Genomic DNA, 23811 nt, shown 5'->3' with positions numbered 1-23811 from the left:
AAATACAGTATTAGACCTACATCCTACCTTATAATGTTATTTCACAACTAAGTCAAATCAGATCTGGAAAAGTTAAATTACTGACATGTATCAGTAACTGTGAATTGTAATAAAGTTTGAAAAAGTCATGGAGTAGGTGTTTTGTACACATTAAGTCAGTGACAGACATTGCATGGCCTTCACTTACACACTGATGTCACTAGGTTTAGACATGTAGTTGATAACAGATGATTCATTACTCACTTCTAGAAAGCTGTTGCCAGCAATGTAGTCTTATTCATGGCCTACTGTTCCCAGACTGAGGATAGAGACATAGGCCATGACTGTCTCTGATGGAAACTAAGAACACTTTCCCATTTTCTTTTTCTTTCCTTTTTTTTTTTTTTTACTTTCCTGTTTTCAAAACAGTAACTCAAGTAAAAACATCCAAACAAGCAAACAAAATTGTATTAAAACAAATCTTCCTGTTACTAAGCTCTGTTTAGAGACATCACAAGTAAACTAAGTTGTAAAGAAAGTAAGCTTTCCCACCAAATTCCTAACAAGCATTTGTCTTTTTTTCCCCCCCAAATTTCAATGTGTTCTTCAGGTTCTCATTCTAGTTTTCTATTCATAGCTGGAAGAGCTAGATGAGTTAACTCATTTAAACTAATTTGACTACAATACCAAACCTACCCCCAAACTGCTTCCCATAAGGGTTCTATTTATTGTCCTTAAGAACATATTTAAAATGTGATATGAATTTAGCTTTCAAAGCATTGATTGAAGGGCTTGTGAATAAACCAAGGAACATCCCTATATCACCGACAATGTGTAAAGAACTTTATCCCCAGAAGTGTCTCTTCATCTGTAAAGCGAGGACAATGATGCCTAGTTTATTATTGTAAAGTTTGAACAGAAAAATATACAGGGCAGGGTGCCTTGGGTGGCTCAGTCGGCTGGGTGTCCAACTTCAGCTCAGGTCATGATCTCGCTGTCCGTGAGTTCGGGCCCCGCGTCAGGCTCTGTGCTGACAGCTCAGAGCCTGGAGCCTGTTTCAGATTCTGTGTCTCCCTCTCTCTCTGCCCCTTCCCCGCTCACGCTCTGTCTCTCTGTCTCTGAAAAATGAATAAACCTTGAAAAAAATTAAAAGAAAAAAAAGAAAAATATACAGGGCTCAGCACATTCCCAGTCATGTCCAATAATTAACAGTTACAATCTCTGTTATTGTTGTTAGAATTATACTACTAGCCATTATACTACAAGTCCTTATATATAAAATATTTTAAGTAGTTTTCTGGAATTATTGCCACAGGAACAAGAGTCTGAAAACTTGGTACAATAACAAGAGTTACTTGCAAATCTGTCTCTGGATATTATATGGGACTGAAAGAATGTTCCAAGGCAGACATGGGAAATGTCTGAGACATGGAAACCTGATAGAAGGGGTGCACCGTCAGAATTAAGCACTCCAGGTACACATCTGAAATCTTCCCTACATCTTTTATAAAGATGATTCTGCACTGTTCTAGAATCCATTCTGTCATTGTCTTCCAGTCAAAAATCAAAGGACCTCATTTAGGTATATACAGATTATATTTTTTCTCAGTTGTTGCAGCATCTTCTATGTCCAATGGGCTGAAGAAATTATGTGGATTCAAATTGTCACCTTTGAATTTGAGACCCTTGGCTCAGCATCCTTTCTTTATATGCCTCGATTTCTTTACTTTTCTTTACTAAAATAGTTTAATTTAAATTTCCATATTCCTAAATTATCCAATCTAGTTTGCATGCTGAGTAAATACTCGCAAGTAGCAAGTTTCCCCCAAAACAAGTACATGCCTTGTTAATGCCACTTTAAAAAAATTAATAGGCTTTATAATTTTAGAACAGTTTTAGATTTATAGAAATATTAACCAGATTGTACAAGAAGTTCCCATGCACCCCTGTACACAATTTTCTATCACTAACATCTTACCTTAGTATGGTATATTTGTTATAATTAATTATAAAATATTAATATATTATTATTAACTAAAGTCCATAGTTCATTTAGATTATCTTAGTTTTAGCTAATGTCCTTTTGTTGTTGTTGTTCTAAAATTCCATCCAGGATACATTACATTTCATTGCCATGTCTCTTCAGGTTCCTCTTGGCTGTTAGAATTTCTCAGACTTTCCTTGCTTTTGATGACTTTGAAAAATACTGGTCAGGTATAGATAATTCCTCTATTGAAATTTGTCTGATTTTTTTCATGATTAGTCTTGGGTTATGTGTTTTGGGGAAGAAGACAGTGGTAAAGTGCTCAAATAAGCTTGAGAAATGCTGAGCTACAGAGGCATGTATATAACTTGAGGTTTTTAAGAGTTTTTGATAAGCTACTGGACTTTTGAATCTTAGGGATGGGCATGATGTCCAAAGCATTCCAACCAGTTTAGCATAGAAGACTTTTTTTGATGCCATGTTTATTAACATGTCCAAAAGGATTTGGGAAATTCTTAGGTTTGCATCTTAGCCCTTGTTTAACACCAAGAGTCCTAGCCACAGATAGTCCAAGTAAATAAAACAATATAAGAACCCAAACTCCTAGCTAAAACTGGCAGTTTTTTCCCCAAGGCTCTCTGAGGAAGATTTGTCAGTGACCAAAAATCTTCACCTTGAACCTAAAAAACCAATGCCTTATTGGGGACAGTATCAATTAATTATCTTAAAATTAATTACCTTAAAATGGTAAGATACTTTGTTTTAAAGAAACCAGGCATTTACAAAGTAAACAAACTCCTTAATGTTCAAAGCTTTAGAGCTTTGGATTCTTTTTTTTTTTTTTTTTTTCAATTAATCAATAAAAGCTAATTTTGGAAAAAGAAAGAGCTGTCTGGTCATGCTGCTCCAATTAATATCAGAGGCATAAATACAGGGAATTAGTTACCTAAAATGCATTATTTGACTTCCTGATAAGACTATTCAGATAATACACTTTAAAACACTTGCAGACGAATCAGATGCCACTTTCTAATTTGTTAGGTATTTGAAATGTACATAGTCTAACCATCTATTAAGTGAAAATCATTTCAGGAGATTTCAAGCTACAATCAGCATTGCTCTGACAAAACTACTTTGACAGGAAATATGATTTGGAAAGATTTTCTTCTGCTGTACTGAAAAGTTGCTGGAATCAAAGGACACACTATTTGGCCATACTAACTTATAATCACAACATGGTATTATGAAAATCCCACACATTCATGGTAAACTTCACTTAAATTCCTAATCAGTGTTTTAGGGTCGTAGATTATTTCCACTTGTCAAAATGGTTTTACAATATAGTTAAAAGTGACCACAGCTTCCTTTCATTTCTTCTTCCTGATATATAGTCTTCCTTTACCTGAATCTCTCTGAAAACCGTGAATGTAGTATTAAAAAAGATAAGAAAGCTGAGATAAACTCCAATCCCCTCCAAAATATAGAAGGAAACTTGTGAGGTACTAGAAATTGTAACATCCATTCCTACTGTGTAATGAGAAAGACTCTATTTTCCATATCGCAAAAGATCACAGATCCTAACTGCTCTGAACAACTGAGCAGCTGGGAATCTGCCACACAATCATCTTACTTGAGAATTAAACTGAAAAGCTACCTGAATTCTTCCCCTCATCCCTCTCTTCCAAAAGCCTAGCTTGATAATGTGGGCAAGGAAATTATTAAGCTAAAAAGAACTGTACTAAGTCCGAGACATTGACTTCCAATGTACAACAAATTTGCAATGGGAATCTTACCTGCTAGGGCTAAACACAGGTGCCAATATCAGTGAGGATACAGCTACTTGTAATATGGATTTTTATTTTTTTAATTTTTATTATTATTTTTAAGTAGGCTCCATGCTCAGCACAGAGCCCAATGCAGGACTTGAACTCATGACCCTGAGATTAAGACCTAAGCTATGATCAAGAGTTGGACGCTCAACCGACTGAGCCACCCTGGCACCCTGTAAAATGGATTTTTTAAAAGGAGATCTTAAGGGTTCAAATTTCTCTTTATATCAGAATGAGATATTTCACTTGACTTTATCATTACATTGCTATTATGCTGCATATTGCAGGCCCCAGTATTCATCTCAATTAAGATACACAGTTGGAGGGGCGCCTGGGTGGCGCAGTCGGTTAAGCGTCCGACTTCAGCCAGGTCACGATCTCGCGGTCCGTGAGTTCGAGCCCTGCATCAGGCTCTGGGCTGATGGCTCGGAGCCTGGAGCCTGTTTCCGATTCTGTGTCTCCCTCTCTCTCTGCCCCTCCCCCGTTCATGCTCTGTCTCTCTCTGTCCCAAAAATAAATAAAAACGTTGAAAAAAAAATTAAAAAAAAAAAAAAGATACACAGTTGGAAAGAAAGCTGAGAGAAGATCTTGTGCCACCAAAAATGTCAGTCATGGACTTGAGTGATAAGTTTCAATCTTTGCTACCATTTTTTTTATTTAACAATTTCCTGCTGATATTTGAGACTTCTCTAAGAACAGAGTTCTTTCTTCTTTCATCAAAATTCTAGCCTTTAAAATTCCAGTTCTTAAAATTCTAGCTTTTTGCTTCTGCCAAAGGAAACAATCAACAAAATGAAAAGATAACCAGCAGAATGGGAGTAGATACTTACAAATGACATATCAGATAAAGGGTTAGTATAGAACATCTATAAATAACTTACCACACTCCACACCCAAAAAACAAGTATTCCAGTGAAGAAATGGGCAGAAGACATAAATAGGCACTTCTCCAAAGAAGGCATCCAGATGGCTAACAGCCACATGAAAAGATGCTCAATGTCACTCATCATCAGGGAAATACAAATCAAAACCACAATGAGATACCACCTCACACCAGTCAGAGTAGCTAAAATTAACAACTCAGGAAACAACAGATGTTGGTGAGGATGTGGAGAAAGGGCAACCCTCTGTTGGGTGGGAATGCAAACTGGTACAGCCACTCTGGAAAACAGTATGGAGGTTCCTCAAAAAATTAAAAATAGAATTACCCTATCACCCAGCAATAGCACTACTAGGAATTTATCCAAAGGACACAGGAGTGCAGATTCGAAGGGACACATGCACCCCAATGTTTACAGCAGCACTATCGACAATAGCCAAAGTATGGAAAGAGCCCAAATGTCCATAAACTGATGAATGGGTTAAGATGTGGTGTATGTATATACAATGGAATACTACTAGGTAACAACAACAACAAAAATGAAATCTTGCCATTCGCAACAATGTGGATGGAAATGGAGGGTATTATGCTAAGCAAAATAAGTCCGTCAGAGAAAGATAGATACATGATTTCACTCATATGTGGAATTTAAGAAACATAACAGATTAACATAGGGGAAGAGAGGGAAAAATTAGATACAAACAGAGAGGGAGGCAAACCATAAGAGACTCTTAAATACAGAGAACAACAAACTGAGGGTTATGGGGGTGGGGAAAATGGGTGATGGGCATTAAGGAGGGCACTTGTTGGGACGAGCACTGGGTGTTATATGTAAGTGATGAATCACCGGATTCTACTCCTGAAGCCGAGACTACACAGTATATTAACTAACTTCAGAAAAAAAAATTGTAGCTTTTCCCCCTCAACAATGCATGCTCTTATCCCAGCTGTTGAATCCTTGATCACTGCTACACTCTAAGTCATTTCTTTGATGACTAATTATTTAAAAAATGTAAGATTCATTACCATGTGGCAATCTGTCATTAACTTTTGATTCTAGGGATATGGGCCAAATGATATGACTTGGCATTGATCAGATTTCCAACCTCTTAAAGATTCAATGTATACCACCGTATATTAAAACCAGAATGAATACAGTTTTTCTACAGATTAAATTCCAAGTTGAAATGGCATATGGATTAATTCCTTGTCTACTTGTTTATGTAAAATCATTCAATTTTGTTTTTAGATACAGTTGATGCCTATATGTTTAATGCTGCTAAGTAAAATAAGTACTTTTTCACATATTGGGTAGAAGGTTTTAGTACCATGAATCAGGAGCCTTATAAGTAGTCAAATCTAGATAATTGTAGTTAAGAAATCCCAAGAAAGAGAAGAGCTATACAAGTAAGATACACAAGGAACAACAACAACAACAACAAAATTAAATGCCTAACTTAACATAAAACATGTCTGTATGGCAAAATTCAATCGATAGCTTGGGACAGATAAATTCCAATTTTTAATTACTTAATAAATAAATAAATAAATAAATCAATATTATAACTAATTTAGGTTCCTGGAGATACATTTTGTAGCCTATGGATAGGTGTACCAGTCAGCACCACTATTATTTATCAGATTACTGGAATATTTATTATAATATCAATAATTATATTTCTCCTATATTAAGATTCTACTATATTTAAATACATCTGCTTTTCAAATTGCCCAGGTCTAAGACTGTAATGGTCTATGTTTCAAAACTCCGGATTTTATCTGAGTATCTATCTAGATACTTATATGAATTCATATATATCTATAGGCACTGCTTTTTGTGTGTGTGAAAAAAATTTGCACTGGCCTACAGGCAACCTGAAAGTCCGCTTCTAATTGTATAAAGCCATTCTTGAAAACATTGCCTTTTGTGATATGATTGTCCCTTGCACAAGAATATACACAATAAAGTAATTTATATTGGAATTTCAAATATATTTATTTTGCTGATTTTTGACATTTCCTAGACAATCAAGTAATGTATCACTTTTGATATCTTTCTTTAATTACTAGGAACTTTAATGCTTCACTGCAGTATTTCCCAGCCTAAGACTGTGGTACTATGTTCTGTTTTTAATTGTAAAACTTGTCAAATCTTTTCTAAAATCAGGCAAACTATATATTATAAATAAATAATGACCATGCCTATTGCCTTCTAACAATTTACTTTAAGGTATCACTCTTTTGAGAAAATTATATAGGGGTGCCTCGGTTCCTCGGTCGGTTAAGCGTCCGACTTTGGCTCAGGTCATGATCTCACACTCCGTGAGTTCGAGCCCCGCGTCGGGATCTGTGCTGACAGCTCAGAGCCTGGAGACTGTTTCAGATTCTGTGTCTCCCTCTCTCTCTGCCCCTACCCTGTTCATGCTCTGTCTCTGTCTCAAAAATAAATGTTAAAAAAAAAAATTTTTTTAAATTATATAATATTATTTAGCACACAGTAGCTCTCATATTACCCCTCATGTATATAAAATGAATAAAATACAAAAAGACTTAAATTTTTTCCACAGAGAACATTTATAAGGCCTTAATGTTCTAGATCTTTCAGATAGGTTATAGGTTAACAAAGTCACATGACAAATATGAGTTCTTGCAAAAACTAACATTACTTAGTTTTTTTGTTTATTTTTGTTTTATTATTTTTTTTAGAGTGAGAGAGAGCACACTCACACACACATGAGTGGGGGAGGGGCAGAGAGAGGGAGAGAGAGAGAATCCCAACCAGGCTTTATGCTAGCAGCACAGAGCCTGACTCAGGGTTCCAGCTCAAGAACCCTGAGGTCATGACCTGATCTGAAATCAAGAGTCAGACGCTTAACTGATCGAGTCACTCAGACGCCCCTAACATTACTTAGTTTTCTAAAACCAGTATTTCTCTTTTAGCTATCTTCCGTAGAGTACTCTTTTAATTACTATTCTAGCAAATGTTGGTAGTAAGTGAATGATAACTTTAAAATGAGAAGTGACTTATATTGATGATGTCCAAAAAACACATTTTTGTTGGTTCTCCCTGAAGGTTTAATATATGCACATTAAAACTTAATGCATTTTAAGCCCAGTTTGAAAAGAGAAGCATTTTCATTTAGACCTCCATCTATCATTGGACTACCTGAATCCTGTACTAGCAAAAAAATAGTTTGATAAGCTCTGATAGTTCCTATACTTCCTGTTCTTTACAACAAGGAGCAAATAGATACATTTATTTAAGTGCACCAAACAAAAGTTTCTAGGAACATATGCCCTGAACACTTGAAGATACAAGAAAATAAGATACGACTGTCACATTTTCTCCACTATTTCAAGGGAAGAAATAAAAACTAAGTAGAAACGCCAAGAATAAAATGTCCCTTACAGCTCTATTGTCTTCCTGAAGTACCAAGTGAATTTCTTTTCTCAGGGCTAAAGATGCAAATCAGAGACACATTGCACTGAAAAGAAACCATTTTTTAATTTTCTGCCTACCTAGGGAGGTTTTCATATTTTTCTTTCAAAGTCTGAAAGGGGTCATGCAAAAGTAAGATGCACACAAAGAAAACATGATAGTAATATACAAACTGTCCAAAATGCCATTTAGTCTTCAGTTGGGTTTCAAATATTTGTTAAATGTTGAATGAATTATTCATCAATCCCCAACCTCAAGATAAACACATAGAAAAAGGTTCTGTCAGCTATGGGATGTTTGGCCAACACTAGCTCACTGGGTGAGAAGAGAATCTTTTTGAACCTAATTTTTCAGGCACAGTAGATTTGGACTCAAGTCCTAACTCCAGATGCTCCCTGGTGGTCTAATGGTTAGGATTTGGCATTCTCTCAAGTTCTAAGTCCATTGGAGAACATGTAAAAAATGACACCAAGTGCAAAGAGTAACTACACCTGGGTAAGACCTAGTATACATAACAGAGACCATGTGAATGTCGGTTTAGAAATACCTTTAAGATAAACTCTTTTATCTCGTTTCAGAAAAGGTACTAAAATCATGAAACTGACACATTCTTTGGCATTCATCCATTCCAATGTACCTTAAAAGTGTTTCCAACCAATTACCTCCAGTATTGATCTGATAAATTAGAATTTCTGAGCATGGGGCTTGGAAATTGATTGGTAGTTTAACAAGACCAACAGGTGATTCTGATATACGAAAATTGGAAGACTCATGCTTTCAGGAAAGCCTGCTACATAGGACTTCAGAAAAGAACAGGGAAGATAGAAACACACACACACACACACACACACACACACACACACACACACACAAACACCTTGTAGAATAAGTGGAGTAAAAGGTTAAGACAATAATCTTGATAGGTCACATGATCATTCTCACAAATATAGGCTGAAGCTTTTACTTCCTCAGTCTAGTACATTTATGATGAAGCAACCTAGTCCAATCACAGGACCAGCTTCTTTTAGTCAGATTCCTGGGAGCATGCCAGTTTGCTGCTGTGTCTAATCCTACTTGAAGGAGGTAGAAATGTTTCAGAAGAATGTTTAGAATTACCCATTGTTTGTGGTAAAATCTACTTCACATTTTGCGAGCAGTAACTTGTCCTTAGTCAGTCTATCCACATCTTCAAATTGTCTTTAGAATATTTATTCTAGATACTCCCTGACACTCATTAATGGTTAAGGACAAAAGTGCATTTGCTTAAAATATCTCAAATCCAGTTATAATTCTCTTTATCCATTAGATCATTTTATTTTTTTTTTTTATTTTTTTTTTTTTTAAATTTTTTTTTTTCAACGTTTATTTATTTTTGGGACAGAGAGAGACAGAGCATGAACGGGGGAGGGGCAGAGAGAGAGGGAGACACAGAATCGGAGACAGGCTCCAGGCTCTGAGCCATCAGCCCAGAGCCTGACGCGGGGCTCGAACTCACGGACCGCGAGATCATGACCTGGCTGAAGTCGGACGCTTAACCGACTGCGCCACCCAGGCGCCCCTCATTAGATCATTTTAGAAATGGATGTAGGGTAATAAACATGGTGTGAATATGTGATAATCTGAACTAGCAAAGCTCTCAAAGTAGTAACTGAATGTTTTACTATCTTGATAATTTAGATGCATGCTGAAAATATCATTTAGTAGAGTATAACTTTTTCTCTCAGGATTCCCATATAACCACAAACCTCACTGTTTTTCTTCGGATTACAGTATTAGAAAGATCACAAAGCACAGAAATAGTCACTGATTATAGTTATTACCAGGCAACATTAAATACTCTCAAAAAATGGCAAAAAGAGAAACAATGAGAGCTTGGAAAATCTAAAGGAAAAATACACTGTGTGCCAGATAGGCAGGACTCCATTTTTATAATGCTCTTGGCATGGACAGTTCTAGAATGTTTTCTATGATATGTTCTGCCCTGTCATCATGTAATGTACCAATTCAATAAAAACACTGGGATTATAATTTTGTACTGCTGCATATCCAAGAATGAACAAAAGAATAAAACAACCAGTTATATAATGCAATTAATGAATGCTGTCTCCCTTTTCCATGTAGGCTCAATTATGCTTTATACTATTACTATCCATACCAGTACCACAAAACAGAAACTTTTGTTTTGGTCCCTAAGAGTATTAGAAATTTATGTAGAACGCACATCTTTGCTTATAAATGCTGAGTTCAAAGCTTAAACAGTTGTTGATGAAATGACTATAACCCTCTATTCCTTCTCTTTGTCTTCTATGCAAAACTGAGGGAAAAGTTCGTGCTGACATGAGAAACTTAAGTTGAGAATCCAGATATTTGTTTCATGCCTTCTCTGTTCTTTTTCAGGATGACTGTAAAATACCTAGAAGGATGATTCATTCTTCATTACACACCATGACTAATAAACAATTTGTATGAAGAGAGTTGATGGATGCATAATTATTTCTGATGATGATGAACTCAAAGTACAAAACCCAGTGTGAGGTTATTGGTGGAATTATATAAGCTAATAGAAATAAAGCATAATCCCACGCAAGTTGGAAGTGCTCAATAAACCCTACCTATTACTTGTTATTACTTATGCCTTTTGAACGTTTTTAGCAATAGCATCCATACATGGTTTATCCCAAATTAAAAAACTGAGGCCAAAGAGAGTAAATTGTTTCACCAAATTAGACACTTCTAGTAAAATCTAGAATGAGGAGCCAAATCTACTAATATCCATATCATTGTTTGCTCTTTCACCAAATAGTGAGATAGTGGAATGGGGTTGGAACTAGAAAGGCCAATCCAGATAACACTAACTTCGCAAGACTGCTCCATTGATAACAACCTACCATACTGAGCTGGGTAAGACACTTTATGTGACTAGTGTACAAGCTATACTTCCCAGCTCTACGTTATTTCTGATTCCTCTTTCCCACTAAGACGACTAATAAATACCTTATATACATTTCAGAAATAAATATTATAAAATGCTCTAAAGCTTTAGCTCCTACTGATGATATTTATTAAGGACCAGCACTTAGGTACTAAGATACGGTAGAATAAATAATAGATTTACAACCAGAAAATTAGGCCTGAATCCTGGCTCTCCCACTTACTAGGTTTGTAAACTTACATATGACACTAAACCTGAGTATTAATTTCATAAACATGAAACAAACTACTGAAGCATTCAACAAATACATTTTGACCCTTACATCAATATTTTTCTTTTCCAAACAAGGAGAAATTCAATCATAATAATTGGACTAACGTTTTCTTTAAATAAGCATAAATTTGAGCATCAGGGAAATTGTAATTTGGATTTGGGACAATTAATGATTTTGTTTTAAACTTTTTCCAGTTGAAATCTGATTTTAGATGTATCAGACTTCGTCCAGTGTCATATAACAAAACATTGTAAATATAAATCTCTTTTGGGTATCAATTTAAAGAATATTCTATGGAATAGCAGACATCCCCAAGGAAAAATTAAGTCACAAGTATTTACTTGCACCACCACCAAGTGAAGATCCTTTAGTTCTGGACACCTAAGATCCATAATAGGAAAGGCACTGGCTGGATGTTCAAGTGGTTATGATCTAAAAACAACAATCATTACTTGAGGAAAAGATGCTTCAGAGATTTCTTTATAGGAGATGGGAATAGAGCCATGACTTGGGTAAACTTGAAGGCTGTGTCATATACCACAAAATAAGATACTAGAATTAAAAACAAAAACCAACCAAACAAAAGCCAAAAAGCTGGAGAAGGAAATGACAGTCATGAAAAGAAAATAAAAGAAGAATGGAGAATTGGAAGTGAAGGATGTGTAGAACCATATATTCAAAAATTAATGACTTATGGTTTTCCATGAAAGGAACCTGCTATTAGCTATTTAAGACAGAAGGAAGAGTGAAGACCTGGGGAATGATAAGCAAGATTCCATTTATTCTGTTTCCTCGTACTTTATCTGATCTCCTCAGTTCCTTTATCTTTTGGTGAACAATTCTCCTTCCACAGTTGCAAGCCATGTGATGCTGTCTCTAACATGTTTTAAAATCTTTTTCCAAATACAGTAAGTACATGGACTTACCATACAATGTCATAGCATTTGTTATATGTATTTCTTTGAACTTAATGCACTCCTTGACAGTGGATGTATTTAAGCAAAAGCCAAATGTCCACCCTGTGATGAATGTTATAGAATCAATTGTGGTTTTGACTGATGGAGCAATGGCTTATATGACTGCCAAAATGCCTTCCAATTCTAAGATTACAAATCTTAATTCATTAAACAAATAATTGTTTGAAAACTGTCTCTAAAACATTAATGGAAAGGCTTCATGTATCAGGCAATAGGGAAAAGATACGTTGGGGATATAAGAAAAATATGTAGCCCTTTTGCTAAAGGGTCTCACAGACAAACCAATAACAAAAATACAGCATGGTACACGCAGTCAGGAAGTTGTAGAGGCACATGAACAGCTCCTACCACACTGGGAAGTCAGTCAACCAGTACTCCCAGGAGGAAGTAACCCCTGACCTGAGTTTAAAGAACAAGTAGGAACTAGCCAAAGAAAGGAGGGGAGTCTTTCTAGGAAGAATGAAAATGGATGATCACATCTTATGATGTGGTTAAGATACAGATTCTGACCATAAACAGCTCACACTATATAGAGGAAAGCAGATACGTTTGAAAAATGTAGGGTACAATATATCACAGTAAATGCAATGAAAGAGGACAAAGCAGGTGCTAAATGAATATAAGCCTTCTGAGTCATACGTATTTAAAAAGAAAAAAGGAAGAATGCAAAATATTTGCATTACATGCATTTTTTTTTTAATTTTTTTTTCAACGTTTATTTATTTTTGCGACAGAGAGAGACAGAGCATGAACGGGGGAGGGGCAGAGAGAGAGGGAGACACAGAATCAGAAATAGGCTCCAGGCTCTAAGCCATCAGCCCAGAGCCCGACGCGGGGCTCGAACTCACGGACCGCGAGATCGTGACCTGGCTGAAGTCGGACGCTTAACCGACTGCGCCACCCAGGCGCCCCTGCATTACATGCATTTTTAAATACACCAAAATTTTACATCCACGGAGAACCCCAAATCTAGTTCTAATTGTCTTCTAGAGAAAAGTAAAATATGAGTCATATAAGAGTAAAGTATGAGTCATATACAGTAGATCAATTTCTCCTTTCTTTCTTTTTTTTTTTTTTCTTTGGATTTAGGGCAGTCTGTGTGCTACGTTGTGCTGTGGTACAGCTGGCTGTAATGGTGACTCAGGGGAATTCTAAGTAGAAAGTAGCCTTGCTCACTCCATCAGCTGAGTTGGGCCTTATCATTTGGACTTCCCTCATAACTCAGGTCTGATTCAATTGTCTTCATATACTGCTTGACGTATCTCTCTGAGCAGACATATCTTCGTGTGCCCTGGAGTGAATTCGAGAAATCAAGTCAATTTTCATGGCTTGTTATTTGTATTCTGCCAGACTTCTGGAGTGATATGATAGGACATAAATTTGCTAAATCCTCCAGGACTGAAATGTATGTAATTTGTCTATGTTTATGAGAAGGTAAAAAACTGGACTGGAAAAAATATTCAAGTAAACAAATAGCCACAATGGTAAATTTTTCTATAATATATTCCAGTCTTATGTGTGAAAGTCTTAGTGTAGGCACAGATGTGGCAATATTAGATGGTAGGCTCATAGGTAAAATATTTTGATATAAGAGTAGACTTACCATGGTCAAGTCAGGCAAATAACAGACTTAACACTGGCCAAGAGCAAATAAAAACATGATTTGGAATGTAAGAAATGTTAAATTAATTTTAAAATGAAATACATGTATAGGAAAGTCACAAAAAAATTGAGGAAGCATATTAATTTTTTAAATATATTCATTGTGAAGTGCTTACTTTTAATTTAAACCCAATACATTTTTAACAGTTCATCATAGCCACTGAATTAATAAAGGATAGGAACTTTATGCTTTTTTAATGGCAACAGGAGAAGGGCAGAAAAGGGGTCAGATAGGGCTGCTGAGAAGTCTCTGCACAGGTTAGAGGTGTTACTGGTGGTAACATCTCTGAAAAAGACAGGGTCACTGTGGACTGCTCCTCACCTTCCTTGGTTTCCAGATGAACTGAAACCAGAAAAGCATGACCACTGTAAATCTGCATCATTTAGGTAGATACTGTCTGAGCTTTTGTTTGGCACTTTGTGATTTTTGGATTTTTAACCTAAAAAATCCAAGAATCCACCTTAATATTTTTTTCAAAGCAGTGAATAGAACAATCTGGAAAATCTTCCTGTCTCTACTGTGAATCTCTAAAACATTTTTTTGAAATTCTTTTCAATTCCACACTGAAGAACTTGGGCACCAGAAATAAATATATAGACTAAGAAATGGCTTCTCAACAATGGGAGAGCATAGTATTTCCACATGGTGTTCTTTTTAAAGGCTATAGATAGAGCCTTTCAAAGAAAGGCTTTCAAAACAAAGGAAAAAAAAATCACAAATTGACCTGAGGTTCCTCAAAATCCTTAACATTGATAATTAAAATGAAAAATGTTTTTCTTACTATTTCTGAAAGCCTATAAAGAAGTGATGTACTGGGGCACCTGGGTGGCTCAGTTGGTTAGCTTCCGACTTCGGCTCAGGTCATGATCTCATGTTTGTTGAGTTCGAGCCTTGCATCAGGCTCTGCTCTTTCAGTATGAGCCTGCTTCCGATTCTCTCTCCCTCTCTCTCTCTCTGCCCTTCCCTCGCTCGTGCTCTCTGTCTCTCTCTCCAAAATAAATAAATGAACATTTAAAAAAAAAGTGATGTACTATTAAAAAAGAGAGATGTCAGGATATAGCATCAGATTAGAGGACATGGGTATGGGACTTTCAGAACATGGCTCATAGATCTCCATTTGGCCAAACCAAGTACTAATAGACTCCTCGTCTACACTTAGGATAACTGGTCCTATTGAAAAGGGTTTGACTGAAATAGATGGAAAAAGCAGTATCTTTATCCAACAAAGTGTGGGATCAAAAGACTTTGCTTCTTTGGCTTTTTCAAAATATTTTATTAATAGCTAAAATAGGAGGTAAATAGAGGAGAGAAAACTCTCCAAAATTAAGTTAGGAATTTCAGAGTTAAGCTATGTAAAAAATGTGAACTCAAGATGGAATCAAGAAACTCAGTGATATAAGAATGCTCTAGATAACTGTTTTGTTTTGTTTTGTTTTGTTTTTCCCAAGAAAATGGCTATAAACAACTGTTCTTTACCTTGACCTGGGATCCATATTTCCAGGGGAAACTTTGGTTGAGAATTTCTAAGCATCGAGATTTAATTTCATCTTTTCCACCTTTTTCTCTCTTTAACTTAAAAAATAAATTAGAATTAAATATTTTAACTAAAACTATATTCCATGTCTGGAATTTTAATCATTGAGACAAAAGGAAACAAACATTTCAGTAAACATAAATATTTTCTTGGTAAGCTCAGGATAATATAAATTACAATACATAGTCACATCTCCTTTGAGAAACCATAGACCTGAAACATAAAGGAAACCAACATTTCTTAGAAAGTATAAAAGTCTTTTCAGGAATAATTTACATATAAGACAGAGACTACCTCACTCATCCTTATCTACAAGAAAATAAAAAGTGAGGCAGGTGCATTAAGCATAGGCAGTAAAAGAGAGAAATATGAGATCAGAAAATTTTCTCCTCTGATGGTGAAATTTAACAATATTTATTAAATACCTATTCTGTCACAGGCATGGTTCTAGATGCTGAGGTTATGAAAATACTGTCAAGACTCACTTTTGGCCTTCAGGAGCTACTGAGAGAAACTAACACTTTAACACATATTTAAGTAACAATATGACAAATGCTTTAAGAGAGGTATTAAATGAGTCAATGGAAGTTCCCAAGAAATCAGAAAGCCATGGGAGACTTCAGAATGACACACTTGCTTTCAGTGTTGAAGGGTATTCATGGTGGACAGGGGCACAATTCTATACACAAAAACGGCAATACAAAGACATGCAGAGAGAGAACTGGAAATGTGCTAGAAAACGTCAAGGGATGTTTTGGAATGCCAGGAACCAGTGTAGCAGAAGATGCTGCCAAGAGAGGCAAGCATCTAGATGATAAAGCACTCTGCTTGTCAGGCTGTGAAGTATAACTTGTATCATCTTTAACAGCCTATCACTGAGAAACTTTGAATATATGCTGATGAGATGAGCCAGAGAAAGAGTTGCAGGTTATGATCAGAAACAGGAAAAGTAGATAGAGGGCCAATAATGTAATAATCAATGAGAGAGCAACATTGAGTTTGAATGAAGATAGCAGTGGGACTGGAGATGGGGGAAGATATAAGACATTTAGACTGAGACACAGGGAGGTCTCTCAAAATGCCCCAGGTCGTACAAACTTCCTATCCTAATGAAAGTGACATTTTAATGAGGTGATCATACAGTAACCAACACCCTAATTAAAATGTAAACTGTAATATTTCATATGAGAATATGAACTTCCTTTTAATATTAAATTACTAAATTTATCATTTAATATATTTAATATAAAATCAAAAATGAGAAGAAGATAGCAAGGCAAGAAGTCATTTTTTTTTTCCGATAGGATAGTCAGAGAAGCATCTCTGATGAGATGAACTCAGAGGAAACACAAATACTGTGGCGGGTGGTCCTTAAACACCTTTTTTAAAACAAAGTTTCCTTTAGATTTCTTAGGTTTCAAAAACAAGACCAACTTTGAAAAGAAACATATGCTAGAAAATGAAAACTAAAAACAAAAAGGTGTGCACACTGCTTCCCAACCACAGCAGTCTGCCTTAGAAAAAGGTCTATTTGATTGTTTTGGTCCTTTGCTCTTTATTTGGCATTGATTACTACCGTATTTTTCCTAGAGTTCTGATCACAGTGGTTTTAAATGATTCAAGCTTTGGCACCCCCTCACTAAAGTATTGCTTTAGTGAATTCTAAATTTCTCTCACAGAGACTACAACTGTGTCACAATCAAACTGCTTCCTGTAGTAATTACTGAGCACATCGTACAACTGGAGTCCTTGACATTCATTTAAAAAAAAAAAAAGTGCAGGGGTGGAGAGTAAAAAAAAAAAAATTAATCACAAGAAATTAGAAGGTTTAAGTAAATCATTCTACTTCTCAGGAAGAAGGATCTGACAGAGATATGGAAGGAATCAGCCTCCAGGATTCCAGGATCAGCCATGTTGGATTTTTGTTCATCACCTCCCATTCTTCCCGCACAGGCTAAAGCATCAGACTTCCCTTCCTTCTGTGCTTGTAGAAAAGGCAGTTTTTCTCTGATGCCATGAGAACTTTATTAAATTGCTACCTATTCTCAAAGGGTAAAGGAATATTAACCTTCCAGGAAAAACCAGTGATCATACATTTCTGTAATGCAATATAGTCACTCACCCAAGCATTCCACAGTCACAGGAAACTGAAACTCCATGACAGAATTATTTAGCAGATAAGTTGATTTTATGGAATATTTAGTTGACATGATATTCCATTCATAAAAAATAGATGGACTGCTACCCTTCATACAAATAGCAATATTTACTCCAAATAAATACATGGAACAAACACAAAATATACTGTGAAGTCTGTTATGATTATTTGTGAGTTCATCAAAACATAAAAGTTCTTGAAAAATTTTTTGCAAAAGTACAAACCGGGTTTTTCCCCTCAATATTTTATCTTTACTCGTTATTTTTCTTTAAAAGGACACATCCTTCTTCAGTTCAAAATGGGTTTTGACCACTTCAGTCATGTCTTTTTATAATGAATTTTAGAAATTTGTCAAAGTACAAATATTCATTTTGCCCCTCAATTAAGCTTTCTTCATCTATTAATTAATCAGTTGATTCACTTAGCAAGAAGTTATTAAAAAACTAAAGGTATTAGGCACTATGCTATTCTTAGCCATTATCTTCTTGGACACAATGCTTATTTCTATAAAGAAGGTTTTAAAAAATATCTTATTTGTGTACTATTTTAAAAATCAGCATCGATAAGCTGATGTATTAAATACATTTACTGTTTTAACATGTTACTGAAATAATGATTCATAGTTTTGTTCCCATGGTATGATTGGCATCTCTTTTCACCAGGGTTTGAGTTTTTGATCCAAATGTTCAAATATATTTATACTGGAGACAGATTTTTCCTTTGGTATCACAGAGTCAGCTAACAGTTTATCAGAATCTCTTTCTTCTTTTTCTGGAGCACATAGCAGGAATGTATTTCCTAACCATCCTTATAGTTAGGTGTAGTCATATAATTCAGCTCTAGCCAATGGAAGTTTGGCTCATATACAATGCCTATGTACTCCTCCCTGGTCTTTGCCCCTCTAGCAGCTGGATGGAGACAATGACAAAGTAAAGCCATGAATGGAAAGATCCCTTTGTCTAAAAGGAATCCCACAAATCTGTAAAAAAGACAGATAAGCTCCCAATCCAAACACTCATGCAGGACTGTTAAGTGAGCAAGAAATAATGTGATAATACATTTCTGGATCTATTTGTGTGTGCAATTAGCCCTCCTAATGCTATGACATATGGATTGAAAACACATAGCTTTTCTAAGGCAGACAAGGGGAATCTAGGTATTTAGGCAGGAGTTGCGGAAATAACAAAGACAAGTGTAATGTGAGAGAAAAACATGGCTTACAAAGAGAATTAATTAAGTTGAAGAAGAAGCAACAAGTTGTCTGCCATGGTTGGAATGAAGGAAAGGCAGCTGAGTAGACAGACGGATTAGAGGTTGTCCAGAAATGGCCCCTGGGAGCCCAGTTTTGAAGGGTGTTTACTGAGTTTGATACTTTATATTATAGGAAAATTTTAAGTAGGAAAAAGAAACGATCTGATGCACAAGAAAAAAAATCACGTGGTGCCTGCATGCAGGAGAGTCGGGTTGTAAAAGAGTCAGGAAAAGGGCAACTCTGAAGGTCACTGAAAGGTTCAGGTAAAGGTACTGGAGGCTGAACTGAGGGAGCAAGAGTATCCAGTCCTTGGATTATGAAGTACCTCAGTAACTACATAATTTTCCCACTTTCTTTAAGCAAAAATGTAGATTTCCATTGGCTTTCATTCCTTTCCCGAATTGACTGAGACAAGGGCCCTGCAACTGGTCAAGAATTTTCTGAAGGCAAACATCCAACAAGAGTTGATTTTTAAGACCTCCCACAGTAAGCCTCCTTCTTTAAAAAAAAAAAATAATAATAATGTTTATTTATTTTTGAGAGAGAGACAGAGTGCGAGCGGGGGAGGTGCAGAGAGAGAGGAGACACAGAATCCAAAGCAGAATCCAGGCTCTGAGCTGTCAGCACAGAGCCCGATGTGAGGCTCAAACCCACGGACCGCGAGATCATGACCCGAGCCAAAGTTGGACGCTTAACCAACTGAGCCAACCGACAGGCGCCCCAAGCCTCCTTCTTTAAGTCAGTTATACTCATGGCCAGCAAAAGAACTCAATGCATAATAATCATTCGTATACTCTATGCATTAGAAAAAGTGCTCATCGGCACCAAATTGTTGTGTTTTCCTACCTCCATTTGGCCAAACTGTTAAAAGGCAAGACTTGCTGACAGCATCGCCCTGACAAGAACCCGAGCCTTTTGCAGCAGGTGGTGCCCACCTCTGCCTACAGAATTGCAGCCCAAACAATCTGCTCGGAATTGCTGAGAAATCAGTAGAATGTGCTTATGACTCAGCCTGTTTAGTAGGAGGACTGTTATTGTTATTTTAACTCCTGCCAGAGTATGTGGGCAATTCTCCCTTTTTCTGTCTCTAGTTAACCATAAGACATCTTTCTTCAAAACCTCACCCCTGGAATAGGTTCTTGCTCAGTAAGAGCCAGAACAATTTGGGGTCTGTGTATAACTGCAAGCTGATAGTACAGATTAGAAGAGGCTTTCATAAAGGAGATATCTGATATCCTAATTTACCAATTGAGTTTATTTTTAGGATGTTTAATCTGCCTTTAAAATTATTCACATAGAGGGCCATGGGTCAAAGCTGAGTGCTGATAAGATAGTAACCAGTGTAAGACAAGGTACTTATTTTCAGAGAGGATAGTGAAAATACCAGGTTTTCCTTCTCTTTTCCCTAACTGTTGGGGACATTGCGGTCCTATTGTTTGTCTTTCTCTTGCCAGATGTTCTCAGCAATGTAAATACGCATCAAGTGCTGTTCCTAAGGAATACTGTAAAAGTAAAAGAAAAAAAGTCAGCCTGTTTTACAGAAAATTGTCTTAAGGGCTAAAATTCACCCATCTATGAGTGATGAAAAGATACCCATCTATTCTAAAGATAAAGCAAAATCTAAGCAATGTCATGTTGTACCAAGTCTTAATATTTTTATTTAAAGGATGGCATGTAATTATAAAATAAATATTTTCTGCTCTTAAAATGGATTTGTCATATCTACCCAGCTGATTTGTGTTTAATTTCTCTCTGTGGTTTTAGGACTGTAAATTAAGATTCAAGATTATTTATCAGTAAAGTTTTATCATAATGTTATAAAGTTGTGCGTCAAATCGTGCACAAAAGCTCCCCAGCATCCCAGAAGCAATTGCCTCAATTAAAACAAACTGAAAGAATCCTGAAAAGGGCAACAACCATCACTGATGTGTGTATTAAAGACATAGTGTGTATTCCACAGTACCCTTTACATACCTATTCAGTCCCCTTAGCAAGTGAGAATCCACCAAGATAGAGACACTGTTCTAGACACAGCTCAGAATGTCACACAGTCCCCTTGGTGGGGGAAAAGGAGGTTGAGATGATGCCATAGAGGTAGAAGATGCCAGTTCGTATAGCACTTTGCTGGCCACAGGAGGAGCGTGGGCTTTATTCTGACTATTGATGGATTTGGGGCAGCCACTGGTGGATTTTGAACAAAAAAGTCATATCAATTAAGATTTATAAAAGATCACATTATGTGAAGAACAGACTATAGGAGAGCAAGACTGAGCACAGGAGGCTACTGCAGTGCTCAAGATGAGAGAGACTGGATTCCAATGGTACAAGTAGAGAGAATGAGAAATGATCACATTCTGGATGGACACCAGCTTGGTACCGTTATTATCTGCTGTGAAGCTTAAGGGAGTTAAACAAGATGCTTCTAATAGGTAGTAAAGGCTGAAAATAAACCAATCGTCAGGGTTGTTTATTACACTGTAATCTTTACATGGGGCTTTTGTGTCAAAGAGATGCTATTACATGAAGTAGTAAGACCCTTATTAAACTTCAGAGACAGATACCAAGCTCTACATGGTATCTGAATTACATGTATTATGTATTCTGAATCTGAATCTGAATTACATGTATTATGTCTGAATTACATGTATTATGTTTGAAATACTTTATTCTAAATTTATATTTAGTAATAATGGCAATTGATTATAAAGATTATGTCATTTACAAAGCATTTTTACTCTTGTTATCTCATTCAATTTAATCTAATTGGCATGGTTAGGTGACCAGGAAGGTAATTTACCTGGTAAACGATGTTAACATAGCATAGCAAAATAGAGATATCTAACGAAATAGTCACTTTTATGGTCTTACCGAAGGAAACTTTGCCACTCCTAAATAGCCTGTTTTGTCTCTCTGGGTAGATCTTGTGGCTTTCTTGCCTTTCTAACATCAGTGTCTTCAAGTCATATAAAAAGATCCCAATAAATATTAGTGAAATAAAGGAAACTGCTATTTCTGTGTCAAATAGGTTAGGTAGGTTTTCTTTTTCTGGTAGACAGTATAGTTTTAGAGTCTGAGAAAAATTAATTTGAATCTAGCTCTGCAATCACTGTATGATCTTGATTAAGCTGCCTGACATATATGGACTTCAATTTCCCCATCTGCAGATTTGCATTGCACTTCTGATCTGGGTGCATACACAGTCTTGCATTTACTCATATACGCCCAGAAAAGGTTAGTTCATTTCTACTTTCTTCCCCAACACAGCCAGGGTACTCATCTACTCCCTCCAGAAATTAAGTTATGAAAGCTTCTATGTCTATAAATCTTACTAATGCATATTGATATCTCTTTTACCTTAAACAAATGCTAGAATTAACTTTAATGTTAGAGAAAATTAGAGAAAAAGTCCCTTTTTTTTTTAGTTTCCCTCATGATTTTTGAAGGAAATATAAGCAATTAATGTAGGCCAATTGAGAGAGTTTTTAAATATCTTTTAAATTTTGGAGGCAATATTTACATTGTATTTGGGAATAGTCGGTGTTTCATCCATGGGTAAATAAAACATTTCAATTATTATATTATGGCAAAAACATTATAAAACAACCAAAACATGAGTCTATTAATTAGCAAGATTCTTACAGTCAGTAAAAGGGATGATTTTCTACTAGGAAAAAAAAACTAAAATATAAATAGAATTAGCATAGTATCACATATTAAGAACTTTGGATTCTTATATACAAATGCCAAAGATACCTTGAAAGCCATGCTTAAACCATCTTGGCATTAAATCTTCAAAATGTTAAAAGTAATTTATAATACTAAATACCACAAGATTGAAACATTACAACAAGTCAACTTTATGACAAAATGAGTCAACCAGATCTTCATGTTTCAATATGGCTGAATCTCTAAATACAATGTTGGGTGAAGGCAAAAGAAGTTTACAGTATGATGTCATTTATGTAAACTTTTAAAATGTAAATAATTACATGGCATATTGTTTCAAACACACCATTCAAGTTTTAGAACACATATAGGAAGGATATATCATCTTTGGGATTATGACACCTTACAGAAAGAAAGGAAAAGGAGCAGGGTTAGCGTTTGTTCTCTCTATGACGATTTATTTCATCAGAAAAGATCTGAACAAAGTTGAATATTAGCACTTGTTTAATCCATGTGGCTGATACTTAGGTAATTGTTATATGTTTTCTGTATTTTGATTTGAAAATTTTGTAAAGTTTCTTGATTAAAAATAAAGTGATGAAGAATTCATGAAAACAGTAAAGCATACATTGTTGTGCCCAATTTAAAATTGGGTAACTAGTTACAGTAAAATACATTCTCCATTTCCTAGAATAAAAAGTCATTCATTTGTATTCTTTCTATCATATTATTCTGCTTTAACATAGGAATTTTGAGTTTAAAGAAAGGTGTAAAACAAAAGAAAAATTCTTTCTGCTTGTAAACTGAGCTAAAGTTTATATATTCTTTTTTTTTTACTCATGCAACTATTATAAACTAACAAGTGCAAATATAAAGTAAATGTTGCCTGCCATGACTCTTTTGGTAAACACATTTTTTTTTCTTCTTGAAATTTGGATAGAACCAATTCAAAACATAGGAGAATCTGATGGCTAGGCATTTACACCACAACATGAAATTATTCTCACAATACTAGCTGGGGCTGGCGTTCTCCCGGTGCCTGCTCTTCCCAGACATATATATAAAACCTGAGTGAAGTCCTTACATCTACTTGCCTCCTCTCCCTCTGTGTCAAACCCTGAGTCTGTATAATGGGGATGATCCCTGCATCTACTCACAGAGTTGTTGTAAGGAACACAGGGGTTAGTTATATGAAGTAAGTCATACAGGTCATATCTGGCACATACTAAGTGTTGAGAAAATAC

General features: G+C 35.8%; 1 protein-coding gene across 29 annotated transcripts in view; it reads right to left on the bottom strand.

The window, feature by feature from the left end:
• MAP2 (microtubule associated protein 2) overlaps nt 1-23811 on the bottom strand; it is a 285416-nt gene that overhangs the window by 78869 nt on the left and 182736 nt on the right. The window lies entirely within an intron of this gene.

Source organism: Lynx canadensis, chromosome C1 (assembly GCF_007474595.2).
Source record: "Lynx canadensis isolate LIC74 chromosome C1, mLynCan4.pri.v2, whole genome shotgun sequence".
NCBI classification, from domain to species: Eukaryota; Metazoa; Chordata; class Mammalia; order Carnivora; family Felidae; genus Lynx; species Lynx canadensis.
Note: the sequence above shows the minus strand (reverse complement) of the source record. Positions and strands in the feature narration are given on the sequence as shown.